This window comes from Vicugna pacos, chromosome 35, assembly GCF_048564905.1.
Source record: "Vicugna pacos chromosome 35, VicPac4, whole genome shotgun sequence".
Taxonomy (NCBI): Eukaryota; Metazoa; Chordata; class Mammalia; order Artiodactyla; family Camelidae; genus Vicugna; species Vicugna pacos.
Genome location: NC_133021.1, coordinates 14,900,504 through 14,915,789, shown reverse-complemented (window position 1 = coordinate 14,915,789; position 15,286 = coordinate 14,900,504). Strand labels below are relative to the sequence as shown.

Here is a 15,286-nt window from a genome sequence, read left to right as displayed (position 1 = left end):
GCAGAATAGATAAACAAGATTACACTGTATAGCACAGGGAAATATATACAAGATCTTGTGGTAGCTCACAGAGAAAAAAAGTGACAATGAATATATGTATGTTCATGTATAACTGAAAAATTGTGCTCTACGCTGAAATTTGACATAGCATTGTAAAATGACTATAACTCAATAAAAAAGTTTAAAAAAACAAAAACAAACAGAATTTGTTAATAAATATGTTATTAAAAAAACCCACTACTCTGCAGCCCTACCTGTGTTCTGTAGTTTCAGTTAGAAATAAATAACTGTGTTGGATGACTTAAGGCAGACAAGAGGGTGAAGGCATCACCTCATGAGCCCGCCAGACTCCGTGTCAGCCTCCTTGAGGACATTAGATTTTCTTTCTGGTCACACAGCGTGCCTCATTTTATGACGTTTGGAGCCTGTCCTGAGCACACGGGGTCTGGAGGTGGCCCCGTTCCTGTGGGCTGTTTATTCTGTGAATTATGGTGTGAATCTTTATGCACCCAGGCTTCGTCATGACTTCAAGCTTAAAGGATTTAAATATGGGAGATGCCAAGTTCTGGGAATAGACTTTCAGGATAACAGCCAGGCTTAGGAAAAAGTCGGGGGAATGGCTACAGCCTTTAAAAAAGAAGTATTATTTTACAAGTTTTGGCAGACAAATTAAAGTGCTTGTTGGGATTCTATCAGGAATGTTTAATTGGGAGACTTACCTTCCATTTTCACTAAATAATTTTATTATTTGTTTAGCGCCTACTGTCTGGCAATGAAGTAGCCTCTTTGCTTTTTTTAAAAATTATTATTATTTTTTTATTTAATCTCTACGAAAATGCCCAGAACACAGGTGTCACAGATGAGGGAACCAAGGTCGTCAGGGGGCGTGGCAGGAAGGCTGAGGGGCCAGAGGGCTCTCCTGGCTTCGGGCTGAGACAGAGACCCCAGGGGTCATTGACAAGGGTGTCGCTGAAGCGGTTTATGTAATACTTTGCTTCCTTGATTAAGTGGGTCTCTTGAAATTGTTTATGTCTGGCTGATCTTCCCCCCTCTCCTCTGCCTCAGGGCTTCTCCTCGTAAGCAGTATGGATTCAGCCTGAACTGATTCAGGAGAACCAGAAAATAAAAAATTAGCCCACATAAAAATCTGATCAGTCCCTGAAATTGAGTGTTTCCTCAGACTCTTAGAAGTGCAGGGAAGGCGTGTGCATATGAAGAGTTGGAAATGTGGCTGTGACTTGGTAAAGGCGCAGGCTGTGTAGACAGAGATCCGAGTTTGGATCCTGGCTCCACCAAGTACTTGAAATACAACCACCCAGAGCCTCAGTTTTTTCATGTGTTGGACAGGCCGACAGCTCACCTCCGAGCGGTCAGGTCACAATGAGATGCTGCGATGGCTCTCAGGCAGAGAGCTTGGCCAGGTGCTGGGTGCTCTTGCTGTTCACAGTGTCGTCTTTGGTGATTCTGCTGTCCATTGGCGTGATAACACCTCCTCATTTGATTTAAGAAAAATGGCATGTCTTAAGAATTTTTAGAATAAGGAATGAAGATTTACTGATGAATGCTGGGTGTATTTTTATAGGTTATTTTTTTTTAAACTGTAGGAGTTCTCTAAGTAGAATTTCTTCAGTGTGCCTAGAATATGATTCAGTTAAAAATGATTTTCCTTTAAATTCTTTTCAGAAATTTTCTGTGATATTTTTCTTGAATAGTAGTTGAAGTATTCTGAGGAGGTGTTACATTTTTAAACAGTTTATTCTAGTATCAGTTGGCCCATTAACTAAATGATTCATATCCCTGGACAGCATAAAGCTCTGGTTTGAAAATTTAAAAAAATATATAATTTTTTGGGGTAGTTTTATGGCATTTTTATTGGGAAGAAGTATTTCTCATTTCCATTTTACAGGCAGAGAAGATGAGTCATATACTCATTTTGCAAGAGCAGCAGAGGGTGATAAATGTGGGCAGAGAAGGAAAAGGGTGTGGAGAAAAAATCCTTGATGCTCATTCAAATTGGACTCATCCTGCAGTGCTGTGCACGGAGACGGTTTTGATTTTGCTTCTGGGTTGTCCTAGAGTTTGGCGTGTGTGAATGGAAAGGTCTCTCGGGCAAAGATGCTAATTTAAGAATGTTGTCTGTCTGAATGTTCCTGAGAGGATTAAACAAATTCCACAGCAAATAATGGACATGTTTGCAAGGTTTTCCACCCCCACGTAATTTCCAGAAAACACACATGGACCACTTGCTAAGCCGAACGTGCAGGTACATTGAAGAGCCCGGCTCACACGGCTGGACAGTCGTGGAGGGAAGTGCGTCTGCAGGTGTGCGTTCCGCTGCAGGAGCTGCACCCGAAATTTTAATTAGAATTTATTTCCAGCAAGAGCTGCTCCCGTGTTTCTCCCCCCGAAGTCGGTGCGGAAGTGCCCTCCTTGCCCGGCCGTTAGTGTGCAGAGCCCCGCGGCCCGCTCTCTCCCGGCCTGTCAGGAGGGCGACGCAGCCTGGTTGCTTGGAAACACTTAGCCACGCTCGCAGCGGGAGTCATCAGTCTCTTCCATGCCTTCGCTTCCACATGCGGGGGAGAAAATCGAGTTTTGCTGCTGACGAATGCTAATTGATCGCCAGTTGTTGGAGAGAGAGCAGGATGTCCAAAGCTAGAGTGCCTTTCATTTTTAGGTGTTGGATGCAGACAAACTAGGGCGACACAGCCGCTGTAACCCCACCCATTCAGTGGAGGTCTGAATTTGGGTCTGTGTGTTTTAGTATTCAGGTCCCGACACTGGTCAGCCTGCAGGGTTCTCTCTGGGCTTGGGAGACCTTTTCTGTAGTGATTTCTTTGGTTTCCAATAAATTCACACAGCCGCCTCCTTCACTGGAGTTCTGATGAGTGCAGTCGGGAAGGGCCCGTGAAACTGGGGCGGGCAGAGGGGTGGAATGAAAACCAGCCACCATCCGGTTACCTCTCATTCTTTATGGGGCAAAAATGCTTTTGTCTTACTTTCTTTTCTCCTCCATCCACCCCTTCAGATCAGAGAGTCGTCTTCAAGAATTTCTTGCCCTAAAATGTAAAGTGATGAAGGCATCGTGTTTCTGTGGTTGATTTCATTAGACTTGGACTCATTTTTAAAGATTTTCCGGTGGGGCTCTTACAAGCTCTTAAAAGCTGAAACTGCAGCACAGCCAAGGAGAGAATGTCAGGGAGCTAGTCAGCCGCCCCTGCGGGACGAGGGGCCGTGGGGGCAGAGGCAGCGCAGGGCCCCACCCCCTGCAGCCCGAGGTGGCATGTGTACGCCTTCAATGCCAGTGTCTTTTCTCATCGTGTTCTACTTGAGGATGCCCCTGAACGAAGGTGTGGGGATCTGGGGAGGCCTTACCTTTTAGCCTCTTGTCAGACGTCTCTAGTGCTGACTGTTTTTTCAGGACGACGCGGAGATGACCTGCAGAGCTCGAAGGAGCCCTCACGCCAGTATCGCTCTCTGCAGATTCTGATTCAAGCTTCCCAAGCTCATTCCAGCTCACTCCTCAGGCCCTGATTCTTGCAGGCGCTGCCGTGCTGGGGTGGTGGTGGAGCTCTGCTCCTGGTGGGGGAGGGGGAAGCCCTGCTCCTGGTCGGGGGAGGGGGAGCTCTGCTTCTCTGGGGGGGGGGGAGCTCTGCTCTTGGTCGGTGGTGGGGGGGTCTGCTCCTCGGGGGGCTGGACAGGGGAGATCTCACGTCAGAGCTGGTTGCACCAGTGCTGATCCCACTCTGCGTGGTGAGCCCTTCGTGTAAGGAGTGGAGGTGGGATCCAGAATCTTCCTGTGTCTACCGAGTTCTCCGGTAAAGCCAATTTGGAGGAAAGAAAGAAGACGCCCACTGTTCTGTGACTGTGTCCTAAGGGTTTAAAGTCCACTGGGTGGCACGTGTGAGCTCTCACCCAGTAAACACCCTGGGGTCTTGCCTCTGACCTGTCATGAACTTGGCATTCACAGAACGTTGTTCCTCTTAAAATATGCCTAAGCAGTCTTCTTTGTGTGATGGCTATGTGTGTGTGTAAGAGTCTTGCAGAAACTGTTCTGGATGGAGTGTGGCCGTCAGCGGTACCAGAAGGGCTGGTGGCCCCAGGGGGCTGCCTGGGCCCCACCCGTCTGTTAGCAGCAGTCTTTCAGGGTGCACCTTCAGTCTGTCAGAGCTCACCGGGGCTCCCGCCTCTCCCCATGTGTCTTGAAGGACTAATTGTCCAGAGAGGAGGGGATGGAGTGCTTCTGAGTCTGGGTTCTGGGGTCCCCTGTCTAAAGGTGGCGCTGGCACAAATCCTTTATTCGTGGAGTTAATGAAGCCCCCAGTCTGTGGCTAATTGGGCCTCCCTCTCGCTCATCATGTGAGGAGCCAGAGGGCTTGGGTCAGGCCCCCAAGCCTGTTTTTGGTGAGCTTTCAGCCATGTCGCACCACCTGGGTTGTCCCCGTTTTGGAGTCACATGACTTTGATTTTTGCAGGTAGGTATGAATCCTGGAAAGTGCCCGGGACTTCCAGGCTCCCCCCACAGTAGGGACACTGATGGGGGATCACCCCTCACCGTGTGTTGAGGGGCCCTGAGGACAAGTAGGGACTAACAGACAGATGTCTTGATGGGTGGCGATCAGGCCCGAGTCTTGGAAGAACAGAGATTCTGTTACTGTTGTGACAGTGAGTTTGAGGGAGGAATTCGGGAAGGTCTGATGCAGTTGAGATTATTAACAATATTATATGGTTTTTGTTGTTTGCAGTAGTGGTTTTAACCCTTAGACACCCCCCCCCCCTTTTTATAATAAATATTTTGCAACCTTTCTTGTTTGGTGTCTGGAGGTGAATGCCGTAGAAAATGTAACCTAACTATAAATATGGTAAATAAATAGACGGGTTGCTGGAAGGATGGAGTACCTACATTCTTATGCTATGAGATGTTTTGCGTTCTAGGCTAATTAGTGACCTCTCAGAACAAAAGACACATACAAAGGAAGTCACTTATAGCAAACGATTTTTCCAAGCCTCACCTAACTGGGCAACAGGCGTCTTCACAGTGTCAGAGCGCCCCCCAGGTCCCTGGGGGGACTCCTTGTCAGAGTTACACTTGCTGATGGTGCTCTGTGCAAAGCGCAGGCACTGAGCACATGTGCTGACTTCATGAATTCCTTCTCAGCCACAACTTAAAGGGTCCTTGACATTCCTGACTGCAGCTACAGAGGCAATTTTAAATCTCTGACGGCAGTCATACCAGTGTATGATGATGTATAATGTCACGACCTCCACAAGATACGTTGAATAAAATAGAAAACTTTAAGTGCCTCCTTTAGGATAGAAGTATGATATAAAATAAACCATGGTTTAAAAAGTTCTAGTGCCCAGGTAAATTTTACGTTACATTGCATCATTAGATTGGACAACTTCATGACCACTTTTCATACCACATTTTGTAGTTAGATTTTATTTATCTTTTTTTTCCTGCCTAAAGAAAAAAAATCATTTGGTGAGTTCTTGTGTCAGAGGTGAGGAGCAGAGAGCAAGTGTAAAACCAGGAAGTGATGCTGGTCAGTCTGAGGTCAGCTCCGTCACTGCTCAGTTCATCGTAACTCATCTCCCTGCAGTTTTTCAAATCATCTTCTTCCTTGGAAAAATCCCTGTGTCAGATTTGTTAGTAAAACAATTCTTTTTCTTAACCTAGAGCATCAGTGATGTTTTCAAGATGATAAAAAAATTGTTGATGGCATTTAAACAATTGCTTGTTCTCGTAATTCATGGTTCATGGTCTCATACTTGTCACAGTTGGAGAACTGGGGTTTTTGGTGCAGATTGTCATTGCTTTGCTGACGCAGGGACATGCGTTCTTGCTGGATGGAAGCGTGACAGTATTTGTTTGCATTCTCTCCCTAAATCTGAAGTCCTGTGTTATGTTTCCTGTTAAGTTAAAAAATACAAATATTGTTGTTTCCCTAAATAGCTAACCTCGCACCAGTGATGCACGTCAAGTTGGTCCAAATAGGAACTCCTACACTAAATGAGAGGGTAATTTCACAAGCCAGCGTTCCAAAAAGTTGAGTTGATGGTTCCATTAGGCCAGGGACATTAGCCTTCTTAATTGAATCAGTCTCTGCTTTCTTCAGCAGAAGTTTCCATTCCATCTGCTCTTCTGGTTTATTGTTCTTCCGTGTGTCGTTTGCTTTATTTCCCAAATATATGCATTTTTTGCTTTTGTCATTGAAAATCGTTGCTGCTCTTGCGACCTCCTGCTGTAGAGGAAGCCTTGCGACTGTTACAGTCGCCGGTTTCATGGTTGTGCGAGTGCTTGGTGCCACCTCGTAGGTTTGTGAAGCCCGCGTGCAGCGTGTGCATAAAAGGCTTGGTCTGCACTGAGTGCAGCGTTAGTGTCAGTGGCTCACGCCATCACTGTCCTAATTAATCCGTCACTGTCATCCTCTGTGTCAATCAGTGTTCTCCTTCTGACGTCTCCAGGAGAGGAAGTGCAGTATTCCAGATGCAGATCTTTGCCAAACTTTGAGTCAGTTAAACACCTTGAAAACTTTGTCAGCAGGACTGCGTGTGGTTGGTGTCTCTGCTTCTGCTCCTGACGCAGGGCGTGGGCCACAAGGCAGACGATCCACGAGGCCCTGGATGCTCAGTCCTGTGGTTCTAGGTGTGGTTAGAGACACCTGGGGACTTCAGCGCTGTCCTCGGGGCTTTGGGTCCTGGCTCGTCATAGTTCCACTGAGACGCTGTCTGTGTTCACCCTCGTTCTCGAGTGTCCCGTGTGGTTTTCTGGAACCTGCAAGGGCGCGGCGGCAGCACTGCTTTGACTTCGTGCTGGGACAGTGTGTGCTTGTCTGTTCTTGGATTTAACACTTTCTGTTCTAATTTCTTAAGTGGGGGATATTGACAGATACACCCCCATGTAAACAGAAGCTCTGTGGAGTTTTCAGCAACTTGTAAGAGCATAAACATTGCTGAAGCAGCTGCCTTACCCCCAGCAGGTGGGGAGCCGGCCGGCCAGCCCGCGGCCAAGCCTTGCAGCCCCGCTGCTCCCTGAGGCATGAGGAGGAGGAATTAAAAACCTGCTTCCACGTCGCCTGTCATGGAATCCCAGAACTGAACGTTTTCTTATCTATAAAGAGGGGTGCTGATTTTCATTCACATCCATCTAGGTGTGAGAATAATTATTGTGTGCCTCTCACCATTCGGAACTAAATATCCTGTTGGAGTTTTGGGTGGAAACAAATAGTGCGTCTCATCTGAATTTTCCCTGAATAGTCTCTGTGGCTGCCTTCGCCACCGAGAAGGAGAGCATTGCCAAGCGAGGCTGTGAACCAGCCTAGTTTGCTGGGTTGTGTTTACAAAATAACTCAAACAACAGGTAGACACGTGAATATAGTTTTGCGTATTTTGGCTAAACCTAGGAGAGGAAGCAGCTTTTGAATTTTGAAAAAAATCCAAGACTGGAGATTCTTGGAGGATTAGATGCACGTGTGTTATTTCTCTACTTTTAGAAAATTTCTTCTCAGTCTGTTACTTGTCTCCATTCGAGGAAAGTAAAAGTGTTTGTTGGTGGCCTTGGAATCACCTGTTTGTCTTTATTTTAGCAAGATAAAAACCTTGAATAATGATACGGAAACTATTTACACTCTCACCTGTTGTTTCTAGTCTGGGTAGAAAGGAAAGGCTTGCTTAACCAATGGTCGGTTAATCCTCATTCAAACAGGTATGGATGGAGTTTGTTTCATTTTTTTCCTGATAATACAATTTTCCTACAAGTTTTGGTAGCATTTTGTGATGGTGGTGACTGGTGTTGACTTAAAACATCACTGTCATGTATAACACAGTATTACATAGCATTGCGTATTAACTCGAGTCATTTATCCCTCATAATGTAAACATGAAAACCAGTTTAACGTCTGTCAGTTTTCTGTGGTGGTGGGACCAGCCGCTCCCTGAGCCCCATCCTGCTGTAGGACGGCTTCGCATTTCTCTGCAGTTTAGACCTTCATGCAGCGAAGCTTTTCTCATTCTGCACTTGGCTAACATTTTGTTACTGTCTTTCTTGCTCAGAAGAGCTCTAGGAATGTGTTTCTTCCCCAGAGGGAAATATTGTTATACCTTGGATTATTATTTATAAAAAATGTTAATCTGGCATTTAAAAAGTCTTCCTATTTTTCTAGATACTGTGGAAAGTAGTATGATGAGTTTAGATTTGAATATTAATACCTATTAGGATGGCTTTGTTGACATTTTATTTGGAGATAATAATCCTCACCGTAACTGTAACTGCCTTTGTTGGCTGAAGGGTTTCATGTTCAGTCCTGTCAGAAATGAAAGTTAGAAAGGGGTTCAGGCAGCTGACATTTGAGTGCACCCCTCCTACAGGAGGGAATCGAAGTTCAGGAAGGGTAACTGCCCGAGGTTACCCAGCGAGCAAGTTCTGGAGCTGGATGCTGGCGTCTGTGTGACTCAGTGTCTCTGCTCCCTAACTTGGAATTTGCTGCATCTGGGAACAGAGTGGGGCCCCCACCCCGCTCCGGCCCTGCCAGCCCTTGGCCGTGCAGCTCACTCTGTTGCTGTGTTGTGAATGATCATCATCTTCTTCTTAGACCTCAGTTTTATTATGTATGAAAATAATCTCAAAGGTCTTTTAGGAAATCCTTTTTTATTTCTTTAAAAATTTAAAAATATGATTTATTTTTTTGTGTATCAGTGAGAAGTTTTTTTAATTGTATAAAACACTTTCAAATTGAACACAGTTTGGATTCCTAGCAAAAGTATTTAAAATCATAATAAACTGAGGCCTCGTCCAAGGATGTCTTGTTTGCCAGTGATGGAAGCATTGCGGTGACACTGGTTGACTATGAAAGTGTGATCACCATGGTGCAGAACACGGGTTCGTGTCTGTAGTGGGAACTTCAGTGGGGTGAACTTTGATTTCACTGTTGTGACTGGTCCTAGCCAGGGTGAAACGCACTTCTGTGAAGACGGTTGTGGAAACTCCTTCTATTCACGAGGAACCGTGGGTGACAGACGTGAAGGTGCTGGAGGAGGTTACGATGGACCCTGGCAGGAGGGGCGAGGACCATGCCTACCTGATGGCCCCGCGGGAAGAGGCCGCAGAGCGAGTGAGGACTGTTGGTATCCCTCCCTCTTGATCACCTGTCCACCATTCTTGGCAGGCTGTCGTAAAGGCATCGTGCTTCTAGCCGGCTCCTCCCAGAGCTGCACACATCACGCGGTTCTGAGGACGGGTGGCTGGAGCATAAGCCTGGAAATGCTGAGTCAAGTCTGTTGTGCGAGGCTTCTTGGTGAAATGCGGCTTGCTGCGTCCAGCTGTGACTGCTGGTGTCTGCTCTTCCTGGTTTTATCTGATTGTTTAAATGAATGATGCTACCACTACTTTAAAAGCCACTGGAAATTTTAAAATTAGATTAAATCGTCCAAGTGCATGACTGATGTTTGCATCTCTCTGTGTTTGTGTTAATTAATGACTGGAAGCAGCCTCTGTGGATGAATTTAACCCATGACTGTTTGAAATTTTGACCAGACCAGTTGTTTCATGTTAAGTCAAATCAGGGTAAAAAGAAAATACTGCCCAAGGACACAGGTTTCTTAATGTTTAAACCTGTTTCAGAAATGACTTGATGATTTAAGTTTTTATAATACTGGTAACACACATAACACCAAGCAAGCATCACATACATGTGTACACACGCACAGTTAGTTAATATTTTAATTTAAACTGGTCTCAGCTCTTTACCACTGTTTTTGAAATGAGTGCTTGTCTGTACTGACATAGTTTTTCGCATATTTTTTTAGAATGCACTGATCAGCGCCCAGTGCGACAGGAATCTGTTACAGGGGTGGACGTGCACACTCTGGTGAATATCTTTTTTCTCTGTTGCACATGAACCAGCAGCCCTGCTCTCGCGTGAGCTCTCACTGGCCTCGTGTTTTCTTTGCGTGGGCTCTGTGCTAAGAGTTGTGAACTGCATTTCCTGTTACTAGTTTCCTGTGTGGCAGTCCTCCTTAACTACTCAGTAGTACCCTTGATTTCCAAGCTTTTATAGAGGAAGTGACTATAAATAGTCAGAGAAGTTAAATGTTAGCCTAAAATACATCCTTAAAAAACATCCTGAAAGTATATGAATAGTTCTAGAATTAAAAAAAATGTTTTTTACTCCTTAAAATAGTATAGTCAACAAAAGAGATTAATAGTAACATTGAAGGATATGTTCTTCTCTTGAGGCAACATTGGCTTTCCAGCCGTCAGCATCATGTGTGTTGTTTGGCCAGCTGCACAGATGGACGCGCCAATTGTAAAAATTATTGGATTAATTTGTTTAATTAATACCTAGTCAGAGTATATAAATGAGCTACTGTGGGACATTTATGTGCTATTTTCCCCTGCAACAGCGAAGACGCATTTAGGGAAAAGAAAACTACACAACTCATGTTCAAAATCTGCTTTTTCTTTGGGTGGTTTCTTTTTTCAATGATAACACGCAGGTAAATTTTGCATTTTGCTCCAGTTTGCACCTCTTTCTCTACCGTCTGTGGTCAGGGGTCCTCACTGCGCTTCCTGAGTGATGCATTCACCATATGTCTCACTTGTTACCCCCGAGTCTCCACCTTGTTTCCCTCCAGGACAGCTCTGCACTTGCCTGTCAGAAGGGCCAAGGCAGGACCGCGACCTGGTTTTTAAGGATTTTAATCTGTGTTTGGAATTAGTCACAATCTGTGTTTTGCTATAAGATGAAGCCTCTTTGCAGATGGTCATGACGACCTGCGTAGAAGTGTCCCGCAGGGGCGCTTCATCTTGTTTTCACGTCGCTTTCAGGAACGCACGGTTCTGTCAGTCTCTGAAAAAAAAAAGTTCATAACTTTCTGCAAAGTAGAGAATTTCATTTTGTGCCGTGGTGTTGACAGAGCGGGGCACTGTTCCCAGCCCCGCCGCAGGAGTGTGGATTGAGCCTTGTCTCCACCTGCCTCCCTGCCTTGGAGTAAGAGGAGCCCCTCTCTGCTTTGTCCTTGAGGTGACCCCAGGACTGATGGAACGTGAGTTGGATGGTCAGTGGTCAGTGCATTGGACTGTGTGTTTAATCATTGAAAAATCAAGATGGGTATTTTCTTTTTGATAAATAGAAAAAATAGTTGAATCATGACTTTCGGTTTTGTTTTTTGGCCATTTAGGGAATGGGACAAATTAGGAAAAGCCAGTTTTCATGATAATTTGAATCCTGCATTTTTGAAGGGTGGTGTCCTCTGACCAAAGCTGGCGATCTGGTTAGCGCTGTGAGCTCACACAGGCCCCTGCAGGACAGGACCCCTGCTTGCTCTCATTTGAGGATTGAAGTTGACACAGTTACCTGAGACAGGTCCCAGGTGTGCTGTGCACCCGAGTCACTTTTTAAAAACTCAGATTTGAGGAACTAGGGATAAGTGACTTACAACACAGAGTTGATAGAGAGCAAGTTGTTTACTGCGGTAAGGAAGACGGGATGACATCTTTCAGTATGCAGCCTTCCATCTGGCCATATGGTCTTCAGGGGTGACCAGATGAAGAGCTATCTTGATATAATGAAACTAGCTCTCATAATTGGGTATAATTGGACAATAAATTATCTTAGGTTTCTGGCTAGCAATTAATATCACTGATGGTCTAAATTTGTTTTAATGCTATTCATGTGACAGACAGCATTGCTCAGCCATACTGAGTGGGCTTGGGAGCCAGTTTCCTGAACTTCATCTTGGCTCCCCGAGCTAATGGTTCTGTGTTCTTGGACAAGTTGCTTGGATTTTCTGGAACTCAGTTGCTCTATCTCTGAACTGGGGAGAAGAGATGCACCTGCCCCATAAATTTGTTGTGAGAAATAAGTGAATTACAGTGAACATTTGAGACATTATTTTTATTCCATCAATAAATGAAAAATCATCATGTTAACGGCCTGCAGTTACAGACTGAGATGATGAAATATGTTATCTCTTCTCCCAGAACGTGCGCATCCTGAATGTGGACTCGACCTTGCGCGTGTAATAGACCTGCTCAAGAGAGCTTCGGACAGCAGGGGTCCGTACACTGTGTGGTCACATACCCTGGAGGGGGTGTGAGGTTTTGTTATTGTGTTATGGGGGACCCAGCTCTTGGTCACCCTGAGTCTAGGCTGGTCCTTCTCAGAGTTGCGGGAGGACTGGAGAGGCTCCGTCTCACACGCCCCAGCAGAGGGCGTAGGAAAGCCGCCCCCAGAGCCCTTGGGAGACTTCGCCCTACGACCCGTGGGCTGCATTCCAATCCCTGGCTCATCCCTAAGCAAATCCTGAACATGAAATGGAATTACGAGTCCCATTGCTGAGAGACAAATAGATCCTGAAAAAAATGGGGGTTCAGTTAGTGATGAAGGAGGGTGGAAAGGATGTTGCATAACTAACATTGTGGTAACGTTTGTTTTTATATTTTTAAATAGATAAATACCACTTATGTGTGAATAAAGAGGCTAACCTTCTGGAACAGGCAGCCTACCTGCCAGAGGATGAAGTAACTGATACATAATTTCCCCTCATAACACCCCTCGAGGGGGCAACTGTTAACTCCATTTCGTGGACAGAGGGTCAGTCGTCCAAGGGGCGGAGTCACTGGCTGCTGACAGACATGCGCTCTCAAAATTCCAGCTCTTTCCACCATAAAATGCAATTTCTTATTCCTTTGGGGCCTCAGGACATCAGTGATGCTCTGAATCCTACCTTATTGTGACGCTCACTTGCCTTAGTTACTTTCAAAGGCAGGTATGAGTTTTATGTATAAAATAATGATTGTATGTCCAAGTAATGGTGTCCCATGTTCTCAACTAGCAATGTTTTTTCCTGATGAATAAACTGTTTTATTAAATGTAAATTGGGTGTAGAGTTTATGAAATGCTTTGTAGCATCTTACGGGGTAATACGTAAGTACTTATGTTCATCCCCGTGACTCCAGCAGCTCATTCTAAAACGTGTACTTTAAACCCTAATTTTTAAGATGTTTAAAAAAAACCCCAAAAGTGACTTTTATCTATACGTAACATATTATTAAGTTTATAACCCGGGTAACTGAAAGAATGGAGACACAAAACGTGGTTGTATTTAGAAGGGTAAGTGATCGCAGGGCCACAGTTGGCACGGAAGAGAATTAACTGGTGTTTTGAATAACTGAAATTGCAGGCTTCTGTTCAGGCCACACTGGTCTCTAGGATGCAGATAATTAAGGCACGTGACCTACCTCAGCTTCTCATTCAAACTTTTAAAATCCTTTACTTTGTAAGAGGCATTTTGTTAAATAAGAAAACTCTTTTCCTGGCCCTGTTTGGATGCCTGTTTCTGTGCCAGGCAGACGATCTCCGTTCCGTGCCGGGATCGTCCCGTGCGCCTGCCGCGCCCTGCCTCTCGCGGGCGAGAGGCCCTCCAGGCAGCGGCGGCAGCGGCAGCGGCGGCGGCGGCGGCGGCGGCGGCGGCCTGGTCACTCGGGCTCCCGATGAGCCAGTAGGGTCAGGTCACACTGCTGTCCCCGGGGTCGTCCCTCTGGCCGACTGCCGTGTGTCTGTGTTCAGGCTGCGCCCGTGTCACAGTGCGGGGCAGGGATTTACAGAGCGAGTTGCGCAGACGAGTGGCTTTCACCCAAGGCGTCTGGCTTGCTGCGATGTTAACAAGGTGGCACCCTTTCTGTCACTGCTGTCTGTCCATCCTGACTGGTAACGGTTGCAACTTGGGTAGAACGTATGTCTCAGGGTCTCACTATGTGAACCCCCTAGAGGCTTGCAGCTTAAAGCAACATTGGGCTTGAAAAGCACCTCTGGCTAGTTCTCTGGAGTTTATGACCCTTGCCTAAAAATGCAGGGGTGATTCTAGGTGCTTGGCAGTTATAAATAAGAGGCCCAGACGCCTAAGCCATAGGTTATAGGAAATCATAGCAGTTTTGCACCAATTAACCAGCAAGCCTTTTTATCAGTGAAAAATGCTACTTTGCCAATATGATCAATTCAGTCCAATTGACCCCCTGTAAGACGCGCACAGTGAGCTGAAATGTGGGCGGAGAGCGGCCTCAGTGCAGGAAGGACGTGTGACGGAGGGCCGGGGAGTTTGAAGAGGAGGTGCTTCGGCGTAGGGGCGCCAGAAAACCTAAGACTTTGAAAAGAGTCTTAATTCCAGAGGGGCTGTTTATCCCAGGGGGCAGGAATGGCGAACGTGTGGTTTGGAAGCACGTGTAATTAATCAGTGGTTCCTTGTAGCTGGAAGAGGAGGTGAGCGTGCACATCTGGGGGAAGGGGGCAGCCTGTGAGGGGAGCTGGGCCACAGACACCGTCTTTGCGGTAGGTAGCTTTACCCTCCTGCAAGGTTAGCATTCTAGAGTCAAGGGGACCATCAGAAAGGAGCTGGAACTCATTCCCAAATTACTTAGGACTTGACGTTCTGAGAAAATGAGTTAGCAGGCCTAAGTATTCTATCAGTTGTTCTAAAGATCAAAGCAGCCCTGAGAGTTTACTATGTGCTTCTTGCCTGTAATTCCATATGACTAAGAAAATGAAGCAGAGTTTCTATTAAGAACTACCAAGAACTTTGTAAACGCATGCATTTACATTGGTTTTGGAATAAGCAGGTCATCACTGGGCCCGTGGCATGGCGGTGCTGGCTCCCGGGGCTGCAGCGGTGTGGGGTGTGATGCTCACTCGAGACTTTTGAGCAGAGACGTGCAGCCCACGTGCAGAAGTGAGCAGGAGCTGAGAAGGCTTGGCATCCTCTACGTCCTTGGAAGGTCTTGCTTTATCCGCACCTGTTGTGCACGGCCAGTAACACCACAGCTGTCAGCGTCTTTGATGGAGAAGCAGTCTTGACAGAGTAATAGTAATGACTGTCACGCCTTCTGCATTTTCTGGGTGTTCTGACTGGTAATCATTTTTAACGCGTGTGCTGTGTTCTTCGTGACGTGTTGGGCACTGAGAATACAAAACTGCGTAAAGCACAGTCCCTGTTTTCCAGGTGGCTTAGCAGTGCCGACCTGCTTTCCTCCCCAAACCACTCGGAGACAGAAACACAGCCTGGCGGTAACGGTGACCCGCTGTGGAAAGGCTGCTGCTTGGTGACTCAGCCTCCTCTGCCCCGGCCAGCCCCCGGCTCCCTTGACCTTTGCATTGCTGCCGGCTGAGAGGAAATTAAGTCCGCTGTTCTCCCAGCCCTCACCACCCATGCTCGGCGGAGGGGTGGGGTCAGGGCCATGTGTGTGTTCAGAAAGGTTTTGTGTGAGATATAGACAATCTGTGAACCAGAAATA

General features: G+C 46.3%; 1 protein-coding gene and 1 long non-coding RNA gene across 22 annotated transcripts in view; both read left to right on the top strand.

Annotated features, from left to right (window-relative positions):
* The window catches only part of LOC102526571 (partitioning defective 3 homolog), a 530,455-nt gene that overhangs the window by 149,052 nt on the left and 366,117 nt on the right, over positions 1 to 15,286 (top strand). The window lies entirely within an intron of this gene.
* Positions 10,392 to 12,833, top strand: LOC140691586 (uncharacterized). Its single transcript, XR_012067340.1, has 3 exons — positions 10,392 to 10,494; positions 11,981 to 12,055; positions 12,450 to 12,833. It is a non-coding gene; the product is annotated as an uncharacterized lncRNA (long non-coding RNA).